This window comes from Carcharhinus amblyrhynchos, unplaced genomic scaffold (assembly GCF_965287045.1).
Source record: "Carcharhinus amblyrhynchos unplaced genomic scaffold, sCarAmb.v2.hapA scaffold_38, whole genome shotgun sequence".
In the NCBI taxonomy this organism is placed as follows: domain Eukaryota; kingdom Metazoa; phylum Chordata; class Chondrichthyes; order Carcharhiniformes; family Carcharhinidae; genus Carcharhinus; species Carcharhinus amblyrhynchos.
The window spans coordinates 8,782,083-8,805,070 of NW_027649779.1; the positions used below are offsets into that span (position 1 = coordinate 8,782,083).

The window sequence follows — 22,988 nt, forward strand, 5'->3', positions numbered from 1 at the left end:
TGGTTGTCTTGAATCAGTATCAGCATCACATCCTGGCTGAAATTTATCTTAGCCACCCAGGAGTGACAGACTGAATGTCCTCCAAATTGCCATGTCTGTTGGCCAGGTATGGATACAGATATTTGCTCGAGGGTCATTGTTGGCAATATCAACAAGGGCAGAACTATGACCAGTCACTACTCTCCACTCTTGGGAATGGCTGGGATGGTTGTAGGCGTAGCTGCACTTGGACAGTGCCGGACCCTTCATGGGGTCAGTGTTCCTGATAATGGTAGGTGCTGCTTCAAAGGCATAGTCAGTTAATCAAACACAAGGACAAGAGTGGAGAAAACTCACACCTCTTTTGACTCCCGCAGGTGTTGGTTTCTGAAAATGGACCACCCTTCATCAGCCAGGAATTTGTGCATTGCATGAAGTAGAACAGAATTTGACACGTTAGGACAGTGCCCATATTACCCATCATTCAACGGCCTGGCAGAAAGAGCGGCCCAAACGGTAAAAACAGGTTCAAAAAACCATCCCACAGCCTCCTTGGGCACCAAACCATCCAGGTTCATCTTCAATTACAGGGCAACATCCTGCTTCAATCATCTACAAGCCATGAAGCCCCAAGCCATGCAGGACAAGTCAATTCCCAGCACACCGGGAACTTCGGAAAGAATTCAGGGCACTCCAGCTCCTGCTCTTCATCTCCGCCAGTGGGGCCCTTGGAGTCTGAAATGGACACAGCGGTTTTAGCCTCTCGACAACTTTGTCTCCCAATAAAGGGAACTCGGGCCACAGCGCTCATGGTGGGAGAGAACAGCTCCGGTCTGCTGAACACCCCCCTCACTGCCCAGGCTGAGCTGGAGGAACCACACCCAGCTTTGAAACGCCAAAAAGGCTTACAAAGCAGAGAGCTCTCGGTGGTTACTTAGACCCAGAGGGAGAGGGGTGCAATGAATTCCAATAGGTTCACAGTCGGACGTACATAAATATAAACTACCGAACTGAGGCCTGTGTAATCTGTCCACTCAGTGAGCTCCACAGGGAGCTCCAAGCTGCAAGGAGCGAAACACTGAGATTTGGGGTACGTTTCGGGAACTGGATGGAATGGTGTTTCAGTGTGCTGTGTCCCCTACTGCCCGGTCCAGTGCGGGCAGTGTCTCCCAGACATTACAGTTCAGGAAGTGAGGTGAGCAGATGGGATTATTGAAGCTTTCAGAAGGATTTTGACAAGGTCTCACATATCAGACTGCCATGTAAAGTGAAAGCGCTTGGGATTGCAGGCAATGTTTTGAGATGTATAGAAAGCTGGTTAACAGATAGAAAACAGAGAGTTGGCATTCAGTGTCTAGTGGGGTGCGGCAGAAATCTGTCCATGGACCCAACTGTTCACATTATATATTTTTTCAGTGTCTAGTGGGGTGCGGCAGAAATCTGTCCATGGACCCAACTGTTCACATTATATATTTATTCATCTAAAAATGGAATTAAATGTATTATTCCCAAATTTTCAGAGGATTGAAGGTGGGTGAGGGTGAGCTCTGAGAAACATACAGACAAGCTTCAGTGTGATTTGAACTGTCTCAATGTGTGGGCATGTGCAAAGCAGTTCCAGTAAAATGTGGGTAAGTGTGAGGTTATCTCTTTGCAGCAATAATAGGAAGACAGATTATTATCTGAATGTGTGTAAATTCAGAGAGGTGGATACTCAGTGAGGCCTTATATCAGACTAGATCATGTCCCTGGTGTTGAAAAAGAAGGTGCCATTTTGCAGGTGTCAGATTGTGGTTCAAGTGGTCTGACGTGGAAATTAAAATAACAAAAGGATCGTGGACAAAGCAAATTGTAATCCCGCTGTAATCTGTTGGTCTGGTGGTTAGAGGTTGAAGCTTTCACTGCTGTTTTGATTGCAGGTCAGGAAAAGAAGATTTATTGCTCTCCTCCAATCGGTGACAATAAATATCAGTTATTTCCCGGCAGAACGCTCAATCTCAGTCTCGCCTTGTATCCTGTCCTTTCTCAAGTGAAGACCCTGAGCCAATTCAACAGGAAACCATGTTGTTCTTTCTGGGGTCCAGTCCAGGTTAATTCAGTTTAAATAGAGCGGGCTCTTCACTGCAGCTCATTGTGTTTCTGACTGGAGATGAGTTTTGTCTACTACACATTTCAGGATCATCTCTCAGTAATCGCCGGCAAGGATATTCCCTTCCCGTGGGGAGCACTAAAGAAGTCAAGGGCATTAACCACCAAACTTCCGATAAGCATTCTCCAAGGCGGCCTTCAAGACACACGACAACACAGAATCTCTGATCAGAAACTGATAATCCAATTCCATATACATGAGAATGGCCTCAATCGTGATCTTGGGTTCATGTGACACGACTTTTAACCCCCACCATTCTTCCTGGGCTTGCAAAATCCTACAAACTGGCCAGGCGTGAGACAATTCACACTGCTTTAACCTGTCACTATCCCACTCTCCATTCGCATTTTCTGCACCCGAAATGAATGATTTCGTGAATCATGATTTTTTTTCCAACAATAGACAGCAGTTTCATGCTCATCAATGCATTTCTATTCCGAACTTATTTGTTGTATTCAAATTCCACGACCGTTCTAGTGATTCCCAGATGATGAGCTGGTCGAGGGATTAGACCACTGGACGATCCGCTCACCTAAAACAGGTGCTCCAGGTGCGGCTCGAATTCACAACCTCGGCATAGCCCGCTGGCTGTACTGCTGTATAAGTACCGCGCGCTAACCGATTGCGCCACTGGAGCACTGCGCTGGGCTCGTTTTTGTCAGGTTATTAAAGGTTCCCGCAGCGTTACCTCCGTTAATAACCGCTATTCGAGGCCACATTTCAGACCGGGAAACAAACCCATCAATGATTCTCTTTCCCCGGCTCCACAGTGAGTGAGACAGGGAGAAGCAGCAGGATTATATCCCGCAGTCTCCAATCGCCAGCAGAAAGCGGCGACTGCAGCTTCAATCGGCGGGTTACTGCCCATCCCCGGGACACAAGATCCAAACCCGTTCAAACCTCCCCATACACCGAACACAAGCTCAGCAAAACGCAGATAGATTATATCCCGCTCACTGAACCTTCGAGTAGCATTTACACAACACTCGAGTGATTCACAAACAAAATTCACACCAACTTTCCAACACTTTTCAGTGATAAATTCCTCCATTTGGTTGAAAAGCTGAGTGTTGGGAATCTGGAAATGAGCACCATGGGATTTGTGTTATCCAGTGACTTGTTTCCTACTGTTCTCCCTCAGGTTTGTAATTCCATTTGTGTTGTATATTGAAGCGAATCTTATATCAAAATTAGAAGAAAACAAGGGAAATATTAAATCTTGGAACAAATCCTAAGGGAAATGGATCACAATATTCGGAAGGAGGTGCAGTTGTGAATGGTATTATTGATGATTGAGTGGAAAGTATTGGATGGTTGGGCTGCTGGTGGTCGGTTCCCTTCCCTCCCGTTGAATTCCTCCCTGTGATAAGAGACACGGATTTATTTTACCTGCCCGTTCATAGGAGAAAGGGAATAACCAACACACTACAGCAGTGCTGCGGGATCAACGGAACTAGAGACTTTTATAGAATTGTAAACAGTGCGGTCATGCTGCAGTTCTGGAACAGGTTTTGCAGAAATTGAATTGTGGTCATTGACACACTCGTTTAGAATGTATTTAACAGCGGTTGTTTTAGTCTCTGCGGCGCAATTGGTCAGCGCGTTCGGCTATTAACCAAAAGGTTGGTGGTTCGAAACCACCCGGGGACGGAATTTACTGTTACCTGGTGTTACCTACATTATTTAATGACAACTGACTTCAAACATATTACATATAACATTATATATATGCTTCCATTATACTATTAAAGAAATACAATTGAAACATGAACTTGTGGCAAAGCATTTGTTCCAATTCCATGTTCCTGCTTCCATTCATTCCTGGATAGATCATAAATCTGTGTAACCCAAACTGAAATGTGTTCAATGATGGAACATCGGAACCTTCTGGAGTAGAGAATTCCCAAGATTCACGAGTCTTTGAGTGAAGCAATTTCTCCTCATTGCTGTCCTAAATCATCAGCGCCTTATCCTGAGATTGTGTCCCCGTGTTTCAGATTCCCGGATCAGGGGAAATAATGTTTCAGTTTTGTAATACTATTTATTGTTTCTCGTTAAAGATGTTGAGATTTTCCAGCATTTTTATAGGAGGAACCAGTAAGAGCAATGCGAGTATGAATGGGTGTTGGCCATTGAGGGGATTGCTCAACGGGATTTACATTTCTCTCTGCTATTCAAGGTGGCAGAAATATTGAACGAGGATTTTCGGTGTGCCTGTGTGGTTCCGTGGTGTAATGGCGAGCACTCTGGACTCTGAATTCAGCGATCCGAGTTTAAATCTCGGCGAAGACCTTGTTTTCACATGCAGATAGTTGATTTGCTGAAGAGTGTTTTGTTTAAATGTATCACAAAGCACCAATCGAGAGGACAATTTGTCAGCCAGTTCAATTGGTATGACAATGCACAGACTGATAATCCTCTGGTTCCAGATGTCTGCAACGTCAGTGCTTTTCGTTTTTTTGCTGCTCTTTAATTCCTCTGTTGGAAAATAAAAAGAAGCGGTTTGTGTCGCATAATAGCAATTCGACTCGAGTCTAGCAATTATTGAGCAAGTGTGTGTGTGTGTGTGTGTGCGTGTGTGTGTGTGAGCGTGAGAGAGAGAGATAGAGAGTGTGTAGGAGTGTGTGCATGTGTGATGTCCCCGACTTGCCCCAAATTTTATAAATTGCCGCTCCCTCTATAAACTTGCCCTAATCTAGTTCACCTCGATTAAATCACTCCTCAATCTCCTCTCCAATGGACAACAATCCCAGCATCACAAACCAGAAACTTCTGGCTAATTTGAACTTTTCAGAATAAAACTTACTCCGAAGAAATTCCTCCATCTGTTTTAATTGAAATTTGTCAGCTTAAAAAAAAATCTCTGTATTTTGCTTCTTAAAATTAAACATGCTTAAAAGAAATTCTTCAACAGATTTCATCAACTTTTTTAGAAAATATTTTCACCATTCTGAAAAATGTAATGTTTCCATTTTTTTCGAGAAATTTCCAACTTTTAAAAGGTAGGTTAAACTTGCTGACGTAGTTTTCCCAAATACTTTAACGAGAATTTTTCATTTAAAAAAGAAACATTTTTCTTTCAAAAGAAAAGTTTTTTTCATTTCTTTTGTCAACATTGTTTTTTTGAAAAATAAGTAGCTAAGATAAATATCTTCACAGAAGCTGATTGCATTTGGTCAACATTTCCCAGAATTGGTCTAAAATTAATGAAAAAAAAAAAATTTTCATCAACAAGAACGTGGAGTTTTTAAAGTAAAGTGACATTGCGAGCCAGCCAGCCAGGAGTCGAACCTGGAATCTTCTGATCCGTAATCAGACGCGTTATCCATTGCGCCACTGGCCCACAGCAAAACTACCTGCAGCACTATTTACATATCCGTCCGAAGCTTCAAAATTGGCGGAAACATGGTCAAAACATATTCAATTTAGTGAGGAAATGTTACATAATTGAAATTTGCTACTCTCACTCACAGTCATTCTACTTTGCCTTGAATTGAGTTAACCTGCTGTGTTGGAATTCGAACCCTGGTTCTCAAAGCGTCATTTGCTTCTCTGCGTTATCAATCCAGCGTCAACAACATGAGTGGAAACCGCACCCCTCCCGCCAGTGAATCCACTATTGAATATTACCTGAACACAGATCTTACAATCAAATGACATTGGCTCTTTCTTCAGCCTCAAAATACATTCAGGAAAAGACAAAAGTGCTGAAAATTCATGACAACACAGAGCAGGAAAGAAGATAGACCTATTCTGACTCAGCACACGTTTTACCAGTTCGTTCAGTGGCTAAAAGAGCAGGTCAGAGGCTGGGAATCCTGCAGGAGTATCTTACCTCCTGACTCCCAAAAAACATCGAACATAGAACAGTACATCACAGTACAGGTCATTCGTCCCACGATGTTGTGCTGAGCTTTGTCCGAACCCATGATCAAGATCAAGATCAAGCTATCCCACTCCCTATCATTCTGGAGTGCTCCATGTGCCGACCCAATAACCGCTTGAAAGTTCCTAAAGTGTCCGACTCCACTATCACAGCAGTGAGTCCATTCCACACCCCAACCACTTTCTGAGTAAAGAACCTACCTCGGACATCCCTCCTATATGTCCCCGAGTGACAGCTACATCCACTCGAGGAAATAGTCCCTGAATCAGTGGAACAGTCCACCATCGACGTGGCACAAGTCAGGAGTGCGATAGAATGTTCCCCACTTGTCTGCATGATGCAGGAATCCACCAAAGGCACCTAAGACAGCACCTTCCAAACACAAGACCACTTCCACCCGGCAGCACTCCCGCACCCCTCCAACACCACACAGACAACAGCATCACCAAGCCTCTCAGCTTTCTGTGTGGCGGGAATGTTATTTGCCATTTGTCAGCTCCAAACATAAACATAAAGTAGCCGACTGCGGACTTTCGAAATCTGAAATAAAAACAGAAAATACTGGGTAATGTCAGTACGTTTGGCACTATCTGTGGAGCGGGAATCAGAACTAACTTGTCCCGTCCAGCATGGGTGTGGGCGCCTGCCATGTGGGTGTCCGAGTGGGCTCTTTCCGTGCTCTTAAACTCTGCCTTTTTACGGAGCCAGTCAGTAGAAAGCCTTTTGGTATTTGGTTTGTTGCAGCTTGTGTGAACTGATGTTTGAAGACAGTGTGAGGCAAAATGTACTGCCAATTAGCACAGAAAACCAGCAAAGTGATCCTGCCGAAACCCGGGATTGAACCAGGGACCTTTAGATCTTCAGTCCAACGCACTCCCAGCTGAGCTATTTCGGCTGGTGGATAAGCTAGAAGCTTTCGTTTCCCAGATATCTAAGAGAACAATGATTTCTGCCCATTCGTTAATGCATCATTTTCATCTTTCTTCAAATAATCTCAACCAAATGTCCTCAGTGATAAAAACAAATTACTGCGGATGGGAAAAGAGGAAATGTTCCAAAATCTCCCAATGTCTGACAGCACCTGTAAGGAGTGAAAAGGGCGGACGTTTCGAGTCCAGATGACACTTTATCAAACGGAGTTACTCCGATCGAGAAGACAGACAGGAACACAGGCTGAATGGCTTTTTGTCGATATAAGCGACAGAATTGCCAACATTGAGACTGCAATCCCTGCCCAGAGGATGGGTTGGGACTTTCTAACTGAGGTTCAAATCCTGTCATTTTCACCTCCCGTCATTTCTCATCGTGACTTATTTTTGTTGAAAATTATTGGAAATAAAGCAATGGGTACAAAGATGATCAAGTCATTACAAATCTCTCACATCAGCAACACTGAAGGTCCAGTGATCAGGATCGGCGCCGTGACGAGATTTCGACTCCCAGTCACGGAGTGAATCATTTTTTTGTTCAATTCTTTATTTAATGAAAACACGCCCCACAGCGTCTGTGAAGGGAACAACATCTAAATCTTCCGGCTGGATGAACTGGCATCGGAGCTGGAGAAGTCAGAGATGTAACACTAACGATAAACTCTGAAGAACATACATGCCAGATACACAACATACATGTCAGATACACACACAGCACACATGTCAAATCATGTCACTTTGAAGGTGTGTCTTTTAACTTCCTGCCCTCCACCTCAGACATTTCCACATTCATCAAAAATCCCCCACCACAAACCCCATCCTTCTCCTCAATCCACTGATAATGCTACTCGTACCGGGAGGGCCTGACAGTATTTGGCTCCATAGCTCAGTGGTTAGAGCACTGGTCTTGTAAACCAGGGGTCGCGAGTTCAATTCTCGCTGGAGCCTCCATCCAAAGTTTAGCAAATACAAACTGTTGGAAAAAGGCAGACAAAGTGGGAGGTGAAACGGAGTCCTCTTATGAGTGGAGGGGCAGATTAAGTGCTAATTTGGAAAGTAAAACGATGTTCTTCGTCGTGAAAAGAAATCGAAAGATCAGAACATATTTGACGAGCTGACAAATATAAATGTTGATATTAAGAATGGAATAGATGCGTTTGTACAAGGAATGTATAAAGTTAGCATGTAGGTGCAGCAGATAATTGGAAGGGAAATTACATTTTGTTCTCATTGCCGGCAGACTGGAGTTTAAAAATAACGAGGTGTTTCTGCTGCTACACAGGATTTTGTGGAAACCAGGTTGAATATTCTGCGCAGATGTGACTTTCACATTTAAAAAGGGATATGCTTTGCATTAGAACCGGTAAAGAGAAGGTTCACCAGATTGTTCCCTGGGGTCAGTGAGTTGTCCTGTGATGAAATTCTCTGGAGTTTAGAAGAATAAGCGGTGATCTATTTAAACTTACACAGTTCTGATTCGGTTTGATAGGATGGAGGCTGAGAGATTTTCTTTTTCTCTGCTGGTGGGGAATCTAACCCCCTGCGGCACAGATCACCGGCTGGTCATTTAGGGCTAAGATAAGGAGAAATTACTTCACTCAAAGGGCAAGAATCTTTGGCATTCTCTGTACCTGACAGTTATGTATGCCCCATCATCGAGCACATTTAAGGTTGGGATAAACAGGTTTCTGATCTCTTGGAGAACTCAGGGATACGGGGAGCTGGTGGAAAAACTAAGTTGTATCCCAAGATCAGCCATGATGGTATTGAATGGTGGAAATCTCGATGGACCGAGTGGTCTGCTCCTCCTCCTATGATTCCTGTTAGAATAAAAACAGAAAGGACTGGAATTTCTCAGCAGGGCTTGCAATAAAGGTGGAGCAAGACACAGAGTTAAGTTTCCGAGTTCAATATGATTCTTTTCAAACCTGTAACTGAATGTGAATTATAACAACTAGCACAACATCGAGACTGCAAACACTTCCAGTATCACTTGTAACTGTCTGTTTGAGTACTCAATACGATCAGATATTTCAGATGGTGATTAACCACATTAGTCTGCACCTATAAATCCATTAAATTCTGTTGGGGACTGAACGAAATGCGAATAAATGCTCCGTGTCAAAATCGAACATTCCCCTCAGTGCACTTTATTTCTCAGAAAACATTTGAGGGTGAAATCAGAGCGGTGATAACATGTTTTTAACGTCGAAGTTCAGATAATGTTAAGCAACAAACTGAAATCAAACAATTTTCCCTTCCCCGACATGAGAAAGCTTAATGAATGTTTCTGCCTGGTTTCAAACCGGGGACTTTCCGCATGTGAGGCGAATGTGATAACCACTACACTACAGAAACAGCGTGAAACGCGGTGGAGCAAATCAGCCTGTCTGCAATGTTCAACTGCGCTGTGTCGCTGCAGGTTCCGATGGTCAGACTGAGAGCCCATGCCACTGAATTCAGGAAGATAACCGTTACTTTCAATCTGATTGTACAACTTATCCCCAACATCAACATTTAAAAGCGTTCGTCTCGCAAATATCTAAGGGAGCAATGATTTCTACCCATGCATTAATGCATCATTTTCATCTTTCTTGCAATAATCATCCGCATTCTGTATCCTGTCGCTCCCCTTTTTTCTTAAAACCTGATATTTCCCATTCAGATACTGATTCCGCCAGAACTGGTGCAGACCGGGAAGTAACACAGGATTGTTGTACCGCAATAAATCTACATTCCCTGACCGGGAATCGAACCCGGGCTACGGAGGTGAGAGCGCCGAATCCTAACCACTAGACCACCAGGGAAGCTGGTAAATGCTTTATAAAATATTAATTTATCCATGAGCCACCTGCCTTTTGTTTTGTTTCTGTCTTTTTATTCACCAAATACAAGTTTCTCCTTCACATTGTCATGTTTATATCACACACAAGTGATATAAACTTGTGGCCACAGTGCAGAATCCAAACCACTGATCCAACAGGGAAGCTGGCAGTGACTTTCCCAATCAGCGGATCATCGTCATTTTAGCCTTTCTCTTCGTTCTCTTCCGTCACACAATAGGCAGGTTTCTCATTATAAAAACATACTCTGCTTATTTCCACACTTGACACCTGTCATCGAGCCCATGGTGGTGAAAACGATGGCGTTGCACCATTGGAACACCCGGGTTCCGCCATCACCAGCTCAGTGTTACCTTGTTACGCCGGGACCCGGCAGTCAGAGTGTTCTCCCACCCCCAGTAAGTCCCCAGAGTTCAGAAGCTGTGACATCTTCTTCAGAGCCTTCAGTGTATACTCGATGGAGACGAATATCACGCGAAGGCCACCTCCACGCCCCCACTACTTCCCTTCAAAAAACAGAGCAACAGGAAATTAAGAAACGACGAGTTTCAGGACAGTTTGAATGATGGTGTCCCTTCAGTGCAGCTCATTGTGTTTCTAAAGTGAGATGATTTCTGTTTGTTACACAGTTCAGGCTGACCTGATTCAGAGAAGGATCAGGCTCAATCCTCCCGATGGCCTTTCCCAACTCCATTTCTTAAAACGAATTTCAGTAACATTTCCATTAAATAATATGATTGTAATAGGCGTCAATGTGGTTGTATGGCCGAGTGGTCTAAGGCTCCAGTCTTCGTGGAGGTGTGGGTTCGAATCCCAACGCGAGCAAAATGGATTTAAATTTTGATCCTTACTGCTGTTGTAAGATTGAATGCAGGAGTGTGTGCAGTGTCGTCTTTGTCATGTGATTCTTCTGTGAAATGTGCGCCTTTTCCTCCAGTTCACTTACAGTATTACTTGTATCTGTCTGTTTGAGCAGACACTACTATCAGAAATTTCTGATGGTGAATAACCATATTCGTCTGCACCTATAAACCCATTAAATTCTGTTGGAGACTGAACGAGATGCGAATAAATGTTCGGTGTCAAAATCGAACTTCCCCGTCAGTGCACCTTATTTCACAGAAAGTATTTGAGGATGAAATCAGAGAAATGATAACATGTCTTTAACATCGAGGTTCGGATAATGTGCAGCAACAAACTGAAACCAAATAATTTCCCTTCCCCGACATAAGCAAGCTTAATGATTGTTTCTACCCGGTTTCGAACCGGGGACCTTTCGCGTGTGAGGCGAACGTGATAACCACTACACTACAGAAACAACTGGAAAACTAACGGAGCAAATCAGCCTGTCTGCAATGTTCAACTACACTGTGTTGCTGCAGGTTCCGATGGTCAGACTGAGAGCCCATGTCACTGAATTCAGGAACATAACCGTTACTTTCAATCTGATTGTACATCTTATCCCGAACAGCAAAATTTAAAAGCGTTCGTCTCGCAAATATCTAAGGGATCAATGATTTCTACCCATTCATTAATGCATCATTTTCATCTTTCTTCGAATAATCATCCGCATTTTGTATCATCAGCGCTTCGTAACCTGTCGCTCCCTTTTTTCTTTGTTCTTTAAATGTGACATTTCCAATTCAGATACTAAAGAGGAAATTTCCCTGATGCTGATTCCCACGGAACTGGTGCAGACCGGGAAGTAACACAGGATTGTTGTACAGCAATAAATCTACACTCCCTAACCGGGAATCGAAGCCGGGCGGTGGTGGTGAAAGCGCCGAATCCTAACCACTAGACCACCAGGGAAGCTAGCTGATTTTAAAATATTAATGTCACCTGCATTTTGTTTTATTTCCACGCGGAGGCACAATCTCAGGATAAGAAGCTGATGATTTAGGACTGAGATGAGGAGAAATTGCTTCACTCAAAGGCTGGTGAATCTTGGGAATTCTCTACTCCAGAGGATTCTGATACTCCATCATTGAACACTTTTCAGTTTGGGTTAGACAGATTTATGATCTATCCAGGAATGAAAGGAAGCAGGAATATGGAATTGGAACAAATGCTCAGCAACAAGTTCATTTTTCAATTTTTTTTATGTTTAAAGGTATAATGGAAGCATTTATATATATATTATATATATATGTAATGGTGTACAGGTATGTATATATGTATGTATAATGTTATATGTAATATGTTTGAAGTCAATCGTCATTAAATAATGTTGGTAATACCAGATAACAGTACAGCCGGGAACAATTGACAGCTAATTTTTATTGGCACCCACGGACCCATTGCCAACAGGCAACTGTTTACCCGTGAATGCTGATGGTGAGGAAATAGTAAAATTCCGTCCCCAGGTGGTCTCGAACCACCAACCTTTCGGTTAACAGCCGAACGCGCTGACCAATTGCGCCACAGAGACAGCAACTAAATATACTCCCAACCAGTTTGGGACCAATGATCACGCAATCTGAAGCTTAATTTTATTATTCATGCACTGGGCTTTGCTTCTATCAGGGCTACAATTAACCTTGTCTCGTTTATGGCTGTTCATGGCAGTGTTCACTACAATCACACATTTGGTGCAGTCTTGTACAGTAATGCACTAGGCCATGTCTCTTTATATACTGCGTTTGACTCATTTGAATCATTATTGCAATAGACTTTGCAACTGTGTACACTACATTATATGCCGCTTCATTTATTAATACATGTGGACATGCCATGATAAATCCTACAAATCATCGTCTCTGAACTATTATTACTTAGTCAAGAGTTCACTTACGTTACATTAGGCTCCATCTCAGATATTATTGTGCTAGGCTCGATGTCATGCACTACTGAACACACCCGTGTATCACTAATAAAGCAGACACTTTCTCACTAATTGTTTTTCTATCAAATGTGTCTAATAGATGGAATCGAACAACGAAAGAGTGAGAAGAAAAAATGGATATTAACTAAAAAGTGCAACATAATTGTGTGGATGAAATTGTGTTATAGATCAGAGTGAGTTAGGGCTCGAATTGTGTTGAAGTCAAAAATTATAACAAGGAACTATATTTACATATACACAGAACATATTATAGAGGCAGGGTTCGGCTGGATTTCTGAACGGACTAAGGAAAAAACTGAGCGCCGAGGAATGGAAAATCCAGCGAAAAAGAGGCACGTGTCCAATTATAATGAAATATTATTTGATAATGTCTGGATGATAAAATGGACAAATCTTTAAATCACTAAAAGGTAAGGTTATACAATAATTAGCTGGTAATCGACATGTTCAGTAACCGGAAGGTAAATATGAACGAAAGTATTAAATTCACTATCCTTCGGCCAGATTTCCCTGTGAATGCTACTGACAGAGATATTAATGCCATTGCTTTACTGATTGTTCGCTTTCCAAGGAAACAGGGAAATACATTTTCCTCAAATATCTCCTCAAACCTGCTGCACGGTCTTGTGATTAAAATGATACAACACCACCATCTTCTGGTGGATAACAGCGACTGCAGGCGCTGGTGTTTGTGAGTCTGCGAACCGGTTCCTGAAATATGAATATTGAACGATATTGCCCGAGATTGCAGTTTATAGAAGGATCTCGGCTGGCGTATTCGCCCTTTCTATAGCCAGGCACCGCAGGTAAATCGTGTTCTTCATTTCCCATTGGGAGATAATGTCTGGAGATTGAAGTTAGGATTATTTGAAACTTCAAATTGTACATTCGATGCAGTTATCAGACGTTAATCAAATTCAGAATCTTAGTGGGTAAACATTGCTGCCCTCTGCAATTCGTTTGTCAGACATTTTCACGGTTTAGTCTTAAAAAAGTACAAAGAATCAAACATTTACAGGGATACACACACACACACAGGTATTGGAGCCGACAGAGAAACAGGGGGGCATACACAGATTCAGGGACACATATAGATGTAGGGACACACTAGATTCAGATACAGACATGTAGAGATCCCCGTAACTCGAAAGATACAAGGGCACACGCAGAATCAGAGGTACACACAATGTCTCGGCTTGTACACTACAAAATTCTCTCTCGTAGTTCCAAACTTTTCAATGAGTTGAAGCAGACAACTGTTTCCCGTGAATGCTGATAGTGAGAGAAATAGCAAAAATCCGTCCGTGGGTGGTCTCGAACCACCAACCTTTCGGTTAACAGCCGAACGCGCTGACCAATTGCGCCACAGAGACTGAGACAGCAGCGGTTACATATATTCCAAACTAGTGTGTCAATGACCACAATTCTATTTCTGAAAACCTGTTCCGGAACTGCAGCATGACGGCACTGTTTACAATTCTATACAAGTCTCTTCAGTTCCGTTGATGCCGCAGCACTGCTGTAGTGTGTTGGTTATTCCCTTTCTCCCATGAACGGACAGGTAAAATGAATCCATGTTTCTTATCACAGGCAGGAATTCAACGGGAGGGAAGGGAACGAACCACCAGTCGCCCAACGATCCAATACGTTCCACTCAATCATCAATAACAACGTTCACAACTGCACCTCCTTCCGAATATTGTGACCCATTTCCCTCGCGATTTGTTCCAATACTTAGTATTTCCCTTGTTTTCTCCTAATTTTGGCAGGAGATTCGCGTCAACTTACAGAGTGAACGGAGAAAGAAGAAGCTTTGCATTGGCCGGGAATCGAACCCGGGCCTCCCGCGTGGCAGGCGAGAATTCTACCACTGAGCCACCAATGCTGCTCTTGCTGACGCTACCCCCGCATGCTCTCTCTTCCTTCACACTCAGCAGCATTGTAATTTCCTTACTTTGTCCTTTCGTTCCCCAAATGCCCACAAATGCTGTCACTCAAATCTCACACGCAACATCGCACAAGCCTCTCATGCTGTTCCACACCTTCCTTTCATTCACAACCACATCTCAAACTTTCAACCTTCCTCCAAAACACATCCACTCTGCAACAGTCCCCCTCTCACACAGCCTCATTCTCCCAAATATGCCTCTGCTTTCTCCACAACAGTCTAAACACGCTTAAAACGTATTCAAATTATTTGCATATTGTCTCTTATACTCAACTCATACCACTACAATACGCATCATGCCATTCTGCAAAAGCTTTAAGTTGCTTCATTTCTTCAAAGCTGGTACCCAGTGCGACACCAGGCCAAACTTCCACTTTCAACACTTGATGGCACCTGTATAGGGTTACAAGTTAGCTCGGAATGAGTTAAAAAATAGGGCTTAGGAGAGCTAGTAGGGGGCATGAGAAGTCCTTGGCAAGTCGGATAAAGGAAAACCCCAAAGCTTTTTACTCTTACGTTAAAAAATGCATTAAATCTTCATATATCGAGGCCAGTCTGCGACATCTGAAAGAACCAAATCCTAACCACGAGACCCCCAGGATCCCATCTGCCTGATTCTCCCAGATACTGGTTACAGGAATGTGCACAACGCCAATTGTCCGCACTCACACACTCCTTCCTGTCTGTTAAGATTTGAAATTGTTCATATTTTCCCATTGGCTTCCAGTGTGATGAAAGCAGAGCTGTGATAAGCTGATGTTGTTCAGTGGATTTACTGCAGTAAGGTTTATGTCATTTCGATGCAAACACTGGTGTTTGAATGTGGTCAGTTACAGTGAAATGTAATGCATGGGAAGGTAGACTACTCGCTTTTACAGGAGGAACCAGCAAGGGAAATATAAATCTGAATTGTGCAACGGGACTGATATTTCTCCCTGCTGTTCAAATTGGCACAAGTATTGATCCACGATTTTCAGGCTGTGACTACGTGTTGGGTTCCGTGGTGTAATGGTGAGCACTCTGGACTCTGAATCCAGTGATCCGAGTTCAAATTTCGGCAGAACCTTGTTTTAATTTGCAAATACAGATGATGGATTGGCTGTAGCGCATTTCCTTTAAATTTATCACCAAGTCCGAATCGAGAGGAGAATTTGCCAGCCCGTTCAACTGATGTCACTCAATTCAAGGGCAATTAGGGATGATAGTAAATGAATAAAGACAATCTCAATAATGGAACTTCTCTTCACAAGTAAATACAAACTTTTTGACAATGTTTCTGCCTGAAACTTTCGAAACGTCGAGCTAATATGTAACAACTATCCCTTTTCACATGTGGGCCAGTGGCGCAATGGGTAACGCGGCTGATTACGGATCTAGGAGATTCTAGGTTCGACTAGTGGTTGGTTCAGTACAAACCTTTAAAAAGTGTTTACTAATTCCTTGTTACTTTCGATGAAAAAGTTATTCAATAGCTTTATACTTATTCAGACAAATGCAGGCAAGCATATTTTCAGTTTCTCTGGAGAAAGTAATTTTAGGAGATTGCTAAAGAAGAGCAACCGACTATTTTAAGTTATTTTTTTCGAAAAAAAACGTTTAATAAGATTAGGATATTAAATAAATGCTAAACTCAAATACATTTTGGACAAAATTCAACATGTCTTAGAGAATTTACAGAATTTTATCATTTTTTTCATAAAATTCCGCATTTCTGATTTTGGAGAAAGCATTTCAAGCTGAGGTCAGTGCAAAGATAATATGACTGTAACATCGAGGTTCTGATAATATTCAGCACCAAACTGAAATCATACAGACTTCCCTCACCCTGGCATGTTTCAGATGGTGATTAACTATGTTAGTCTGCACCTAAACCTATTAAATTGTCTTGTAGACTGGATGACTTGCTGACATGTGCAGGTGTCAAAATAGGAACGTTTCTTTCCTGGCAATGCATCAAACAATTTATCATTTCTTATTTGACACAAAGCATTTGAGGCCGAGACCAGAGCGAAGATACTATGGGTGTAACATCGAGATTCAGATAACGTTCGGGAACAAAATGCCCCGGCCGATGAAGGCATGCTTTAAGGTGCGAGGGGCAAGGTTTAAAGGAGATGGACATGGCAGATTGTTTGCACAGAGAGTAGTGGGTTCCTGGAACTCGCTGCCGGGGAGAGATAGTAGAAGCGGATGCAGTTGTGACTTTTAAGTCAGTTGACAAGTACATGAATAGGATGGGAATAGAGGGATATGGTCCCGGAAGGATAGGGGGTTTTAGTTAAGTCGGACAGCATGGTCAGTGAAGGTTTGAAGGGCCGAAGGGCATGTTCCTGTGTTGTAATTTTCTCTGTTCTTTGTCCTGCCATTTTTCTTTCCCCAAAACTGACCTTCAGACCCTGTAGCTCTATATTTAACCATTCCATCTCAGACATCTTCTCCAGTCACACAATCCTGTGAGATGTCTGTACTGATCTTATTGTGGCATCATGAGCGTTCCACATACAACATGACTTGTATCTATAAATTCACATCTTGAACACTTCAATTGAAATTTCAAGGCGAGCAGAGCCTTTTGAGCAGAATGGTTCAGATTCCCATCCCCTTTAATGTGAACAAGTTGTTTTTGATTTCACTACAGAGCTTGTCTATTAAACAAAGACTGAACACAGGGGGGTGAATGTGAGAAGGTGAAGTTTCCAGTTGAAGAGGTTCCCAGTGTCTCTGAGCAGCTGAACTGGGGAAGCCTTTGGGCAGAGACAGCGCTGCTGCTATTTCCCTTCCTGGCCACCGGGGGTCATTGTAACACACCCGGGCGCTGCTCGCCCAGTGTCACCTCTTGCCCACTCCGGCCCGGCCGCTGCTCGTTGGCGGAACATCCGGGTCCTGTAGAGAGGCGGGGCCAGCCGCCATATTGCCGTGACGTCACCATTAGCCCCTCCCCCCGTCGAGGAAAAAGCGACGGTTCAGAAATGTAGAAAGTGAGAGAAATTCCCACCCGGAAATCCCGCCCGGAGCGGAATTAAAATTAAATAAAATACATATTTTTATAAAGAGGCAGGTGGCGGAACCGCGCATGTGCTGCAGTATTTTACCAGAGCGCAGCGCGCGGATGCGATTGAAAAAAAGACGGAATAAAAAAAACGATTTTCCTGAATGGAGAAGGAACCGAAAGTCTGACGGGTGAGGATTTGAATAATAATCATCAAGATTCAAAATATTAAAAGATTCAAATGGAACTGCCTGGGCGCATGTGCAGGAGGGGAATTCAACCAAAGTGCAGCGCGCGGGACGCCGTCTCCCTTGGCAACGCAACATGGCCGCTGGCCGTCTCCCCTGGCAACGCAACATGGCCGCCGGCCGTCTCCCCTGGCAACGCAAGATGGCCGCTGGCCGTCTCCCCTGGCAACGCAAGATGGCCGCTGGCGGTGAGTGATTATGGCGCAGGCGCAGTGAGGTCTGTCTGCAGCCCATTGTCCAGATTGCCCCCCAGTGGATGTGGTGGGGATGGTGCAGCAGATGGAGCAACAATCCCAGTTTCAATGGGGGGAGAGAAGCTGCAATGCTGCTCCCTGTTGTTCACTCCTCTCCCCAGTCTCAGCATTGCAGAGTGTTTAAACAAGAGGGTGCATTGTCACAGCAGCACCTTGACCTGCAGTTTAGTTTTATTTATTAGTGTCACGAATAATTAGGCTTACGTTAACACTGCAATGCAATTCCTGTGAAAATTCTCTAGTCGCCACATTCCTGTTCGGGAAACTCGGATGGAGAATTTGGCATGGCCAATGCATCTAACCAGCACGTCTTTTGGACTGCTGGAGGAAACCAGAGCATCTGGAGGAAACCCATGCAGACATGGGGAGAATGTGCAAACTCTACACAGACAGTGACCCAAGCTGGGAATCGAATTTGGGGCCCTAGCGCTTAGAGGCAGCAATGCTAACCACCGTGCCACTCTGTTGCAACACTCTCCCCCAGATATCAAACTACGCCCCCCCCCCATTAAAATCATAAAATCCCGACAGTGCATCAAGTCTACATCAAGAGTATTTTACCCGATTCCCGTAACCCCACAATACCCTCTAATCCCCCTAACCTTCACATCTTTGGACATTAAGGGATGGTCAATCCACCTAACCTGCCCATCTTTCAGACCCCACAGATATTCTGGTCACCCTATTATAAAAAGTATATTATTAAACTAGAAAGAGTGCAGAAAAGATTTACAAGGATGCTACTGGTTCTTGATGGATTGAGTTATAAGGAGAAGCTGGATAGACTGTGACTTTTTTCACTGGAGCGTAGGAGGCTGAGGGGTGATCTTATAGAGGTCTATAAAATAATGAGGGGCACAGATCAGCTTGATAGTCAATATCTCTTCCCAAAGTTAGGGGAGTCTAAAACTCGAGTGCCTAAGTTTAAGATGGGAGGGGAAAGATACAGAAGTGTCCAGAGGAGCATTTTTTTTCACACAGAGGGTGGTGAGCATCTGGAACAAGCTGCCAGGTTTAGTCGTAGACATGGGTGCAATTTTGTCTTTTAAAATGCATTTAGACAGTTACATGGTTGTGATGGGTATAGAGGGATATGGGCCAAAGACAAGCAATTGGGATGAGCTTAGGGGTTTTTAAAAAGGGCAGCATGGAGCAGTTGGGCTGAAGGGCCTGTTTCCATGCTGTAAACCTCTATGACTCTATATGGGAGGAACATGAAAACCCCACACAGACAATGACCCGACGCTGGAATTGAACACGGGTCCTTGGCACTAGGAGGCTGCAGTGCTAACCACTGTGCTAATGGGCTGCCACTCAGGCAAGTGTATTTGGAAGGAGCTCAGGACAGGTGGGGGGGTTTGGGGGGGGGGGTGATGATTTCTAGCTCACTTTGATGAGGGGAGGGCTGGAAATCAGTAAAAAAAAACAGCTTCGCATCAACATTTTCCCTCATTCCTGCTCTTTTTACTAATTAAAAACCAGCTCACTCCTCCATTCTGCCTATCAATGGGGCTAACAGAAAGCAGGGAAAAGGTTGTGGCACAGAAAGAGGCCATTCAGCCCATCACATCTTCACCAGCTTGGGAAATAAAGACTTGCCCTTTATTCTAATCCCACTTTCCAGCGATCCAGTCCCTAGCCCCCCTTACTATAGGTTCCAGCATTTCAGCTATAGATCTGTGTGCGATGAGAGTGAGCCAAGAGATTTCTGGCTGAACCATCAGTTTAGGGAGTGAATTCCAGACACCCACCATCCCTTGAATGAGAACCCTTTTCCTAATGCCCCCTCTAATCCTTCCACCAATCACTTTATATCTGTGCAGCCCCCACTAACCCCTCTCCCACCCCCCCATCCCCACCCACCCACAATAAGTGACCTCTCTCTGCTCAGGGGAAACAGGCCTTTTCTATCCACCCTGTCTTGGCTCCCTCATAATTTTGGACACCTCAGTTCAGTCTCCCTCAGCCTCCTCTGCTCTGAGGAAAACAAACCTTGCCAATCCAGTCTTTCCTCATCACCACAATTCCACAGCCCTGGAAACACTGTTGTAAATCCAAATGGTTATCCAATCCGACTAAACTGTCCATTTAACATTGTCCCATCGCCAACTGTGAACAACCACCAGATACTGGCACCACTGTGGCACACTAGTTCGCACTGCTGCCTCAAAGGGACTTGGTTCAATTCTGGCCTCGTGTGACTGTGCGGAGTTTGCATGTTCTCCCCATGTCTGCGTGGGTTTCCTCTGGGTGCTCCGGTTTCCTCCCACTGTTTAAAGATGTGCGGGAGAGGTTGATTGGTCATGCTTTAGTGACAGGGGGAGTTGCAGTGTAAATGTGTGGGATACGGGGACAGGGCATGGATGGGATTGTGGTTAGTGCAGAATTGATGGACCGAATGGCCTCCCCGTGTACTGTATGGATTTTACACACAAATGGGGAACAGAGACTTTGCAAATGTTGGGGTAATTATTCAAAAAACAATGGGATATTTGTTGACAAATCCGATAAATCTCAATGATGGTCATTGTCCAGGTCTACATTAAAACAATGGTGCAGTCCAAGGTTAAAAGTCATTTATCCTGAAATTGGACATTGTCACTGACTCCCAATATAACCGAGAGATGTAAACTCACACCACATCCTGATGTGGCAAAGGGGACCCTTCTCAGCTATTACAATCTGGGCCTTGTATCAGTAATCTCTGCCCTAAACCCCTCTCAGTTATTACAATCTGGGCCTTATATCAGTAATCTCTGCCCTAAACCCCTCTCAGTTATTATAATCTGGGCCTTGTATCAGTAAACTCTGCCCTAAAATTCTCTCAGTTATTACAATCTGGGCCTTGTATCAGTAATTTCTGCCTGAAACCTCACTCAGTTATTACAATCTTTGCCTTGTGTCAGTAATCTCTGCCCCAAACCTCTCTCAGTTATTACAATCTGGGCCTTGTATCAGTAATGTCTGCCCTAAACCTCTCTCAGTTATTAAAATCTGGGCCTTGTATCAGTAAACTCTGCCCTAAACCTTTCTCAGTTCTTACAATCTAGGCTTTAAGCAGAGGACACAGAGATTTAATATAGTTGACAACAGAATTGAAGGGGGAGATAAGGAGATTTTTTTACACAATCATATGATCTGGAGTGCACAACCTGACAGGTGCTAGAAGCAGGTTTAATAGTAACTTTAAAAGAAAATTGGATAAATATTGAAGGAGTTATGGTGAATGGGATTAATTAGATAGTTCACTCATCTTTTTGACATTTTGAATGTTTCTCGCCTCAGGTTTTAATATTTGTGCAGAGGGACAAGAGGGGATTAAGGGTTATGGGGAGAGGGCGGGAATGTGGAACTGAGCCACGACAGATCAGCCATGATCTTATTGAATGGCGGGGCAGGCTCGAAGGGCTAAATGGCCTACTCCTGCTCCTATTTCTTATGTTCTTATGATCTTTTCAGTCACAATGTGTCTGAAACAAAAGATTAAACCATTGGGTTTGATGAGCTGTCAGATCTGTTTCCTATGTGTCTGTGTAACTTGAGAACTGCAGATGACCATGAGAAGGAACTGATTATTTTCAGTTCCTCTGACAGATACACCTCAGATATCAGAAATCTCAGGATATCCTCATGCCCTCATTATTCTCACCACAAATATAACAGCTCTCAGTCAGGCTGAGTCAGTCACATGTGTCTCTGTTATGATGTTTCCACTTCTATTTTATCACTCACTTCCCAGTGACACTCACCATAACACAGACACTTTAAAATATCATTGCTCCCTTACATCTTGTCCTCCTATTGTAATCGGATGCTTGTTGGGCCTCTTGTCTCCCTTAAGGTCAGATTACCTGCAGTTCAAATGACCTCAGAGACACTGAAACCGACCTTTGTGATTATTATTATACCAGACTCCAGTCAGCCCCAGGAGCTGCAGTTGTAAAATACAGTAAGAAGTCTCACAACACCAGGTTTAAGTCCAAACAGTTTATTTGATAGTAAAGCTTGTGGGATTACTATCAAATAAACTGGTTGAACTTCAGCCTAGTGTTGTGAGACTTCTTACTGTGTTTACCCCAGTCCAACGCCGGTATCTCTACATCAAGACTACCATCAACGTTGTAAAATAAAGCAGATATGGAATAACAGACAGGTTATTGTTTGATACTGACAGTGGCAGAGTCTTTTCTCTTTTCATTCACAGGTTTTGAGTCAGTCCACCTCGTGTCCAGTGAGGGGCATACACGCGATGGGTCATACTGGGGCTGCTCTTGGTTTTTCGAGATTGGCCTAGTGCTTCATGTCGTCCGTGTGTGCGCCTAAACTGGACCAGATACTGGGCAAGATGACAGCTCAGTGACTATCGCTGATTGCTGTGCAGACACATGGATTCGGGCCGGTGTCTGTGGGAGTTTGCGCATTCTCCCCGTGCTTGCGTGGGTTTTCTCCGGGTGCTCCGGTTTCCTCCCACACCCCAAAGATGTGCTGTTAGGCTGATTGGCAGGAATAAATTGTCCCTAAATCAGATTCCCTCAATCTGGATGGCCATAAAACATTAGACAGGGGTTGTGGGTGGAGAGGGGGACTGGTGGTGTTGAGATGGCAGGGCGGGCTCGTTGGACCGAAGGGCCTGTTTCCCGGGCTGATTTTGTTCTTTGTTCTTTAACACACACTGGAATTTAAATACATTATATCAATAGACCATGACTCACTCACACTATCAAATGAAACCTAAACTTTGGTTATGGTGTACTGGATACTGACTGTATTATCATTGCATTGGATCTAATGCTGTGTTCACTAACATACTGCAATGTGACTCTTATTATGTGAACAAACACTGTTTATGTTACACTCAGAGTCAGTCAGTGTTTTGCTGGGTTTTCTCTGTGCTCCATCTCCACTCTGATTGGACTGG

General features: G+C 43.7%; 1 protein-coding gene and 11 non-coding genes across 12 annotated transcripts in view; 3 read left to right on the forward strand and 9 right to left on the reverse strand.

Moving 5' to 3' along the window:
* LOC145362485 (uncharacterized) overlaps positions 1 to 22,988 on the reverse strand; it is a 238,897-nt gene that overhangs the window by 201,193 nt on the left and 14,716 nt on the right. The window lies entirely within an intron of this gene.
* On the forward strand, positions 3,705 to 3,778 carry trnan-auu (transfer RNA asparagine (anticodon AUU)). The gene has a single exon. It is a non-coding gene; the product is annotated as a tRNA-Asn (tRNA).
* On the reverse strand, positions 5,395 to 5,471 carry trnar-acg (transfer RNA arginine (anticodon ACG)). Its single transcript has one exon. It is a non-coding gene; the product is annotated as a tRNA-Arg (tRNA).
* trnaf-gaa (transfer RNA phenylalanine (anticodon GAA)) lies at positions 6,837 to 6,909 on the reverse strand. The gene has a single exon. It is a non-coding gene; the product is annotated as a tRNA-Phe (tRNA).
* Positions 7,819 to 7,891, forward strand: trnat-ugu (transfer RNA threonine (anticodon UGU)). Its single transcript has one exon. It is a non-coding gene; the product is annotated as a tRNA-Thr (tRNA).
* On the reverse strand, positions 9,229 to 9,301 carry trnav-cac (transfer RNA valine (anticodon CAC)). The gene has a single exon. It is a non-coding gene; the product is annotated as a tRNA-Val (tRNA).
* Positions 9,679 to 9,750, reverse strand: trnae-cuc (transfer RNA glutamic acid (anticodon CUC)). Its single transcript has one exon. It is a non-coding gene; the product is annotated as a tRNA-Glu (tRNA).
* Positions 11,032 to 11,104, reverse strand: trnav-cac (transfer RNA valine (anticodon CAC)). Its single transcript has one exon. It is a non-coding gene; the product is annotated as a tRNA-Val (tRNA).
* trnan-guu (transfer RNA asparagine (anticodon GUU)) lies at positions 12,144 to 12,217 on the reverse strand. The gene has a single exon. It is a non-coding gene; the product is annotated as a tRNA-Asn (tRNA).
* Positions 13,931 to 14,004, reverse strand: trnan-guu (transfer RNA asparagine (anticodon GUU)). The gene has a single exon. It is a non-coding gene; the product is annotated as a tRNA-Asn (tRNA).
* trnag-gcc (transfer RNA glycine (anticodon GCC)) lies at positions 14,446 to 14,516 on the reverse strand. Its single transcript has one exon. It is a non-coding gene; the product is annotated as a tRNA-Gly (tRNA).
* Positions 15,574 to 15,645, forward strand: trnaq-cug (transfer RNA glutamine (anticodon CUG)). Its single transcript has one exon. It is a non-coding gene; the product is annotated as a tRNA-Gln (tRNA).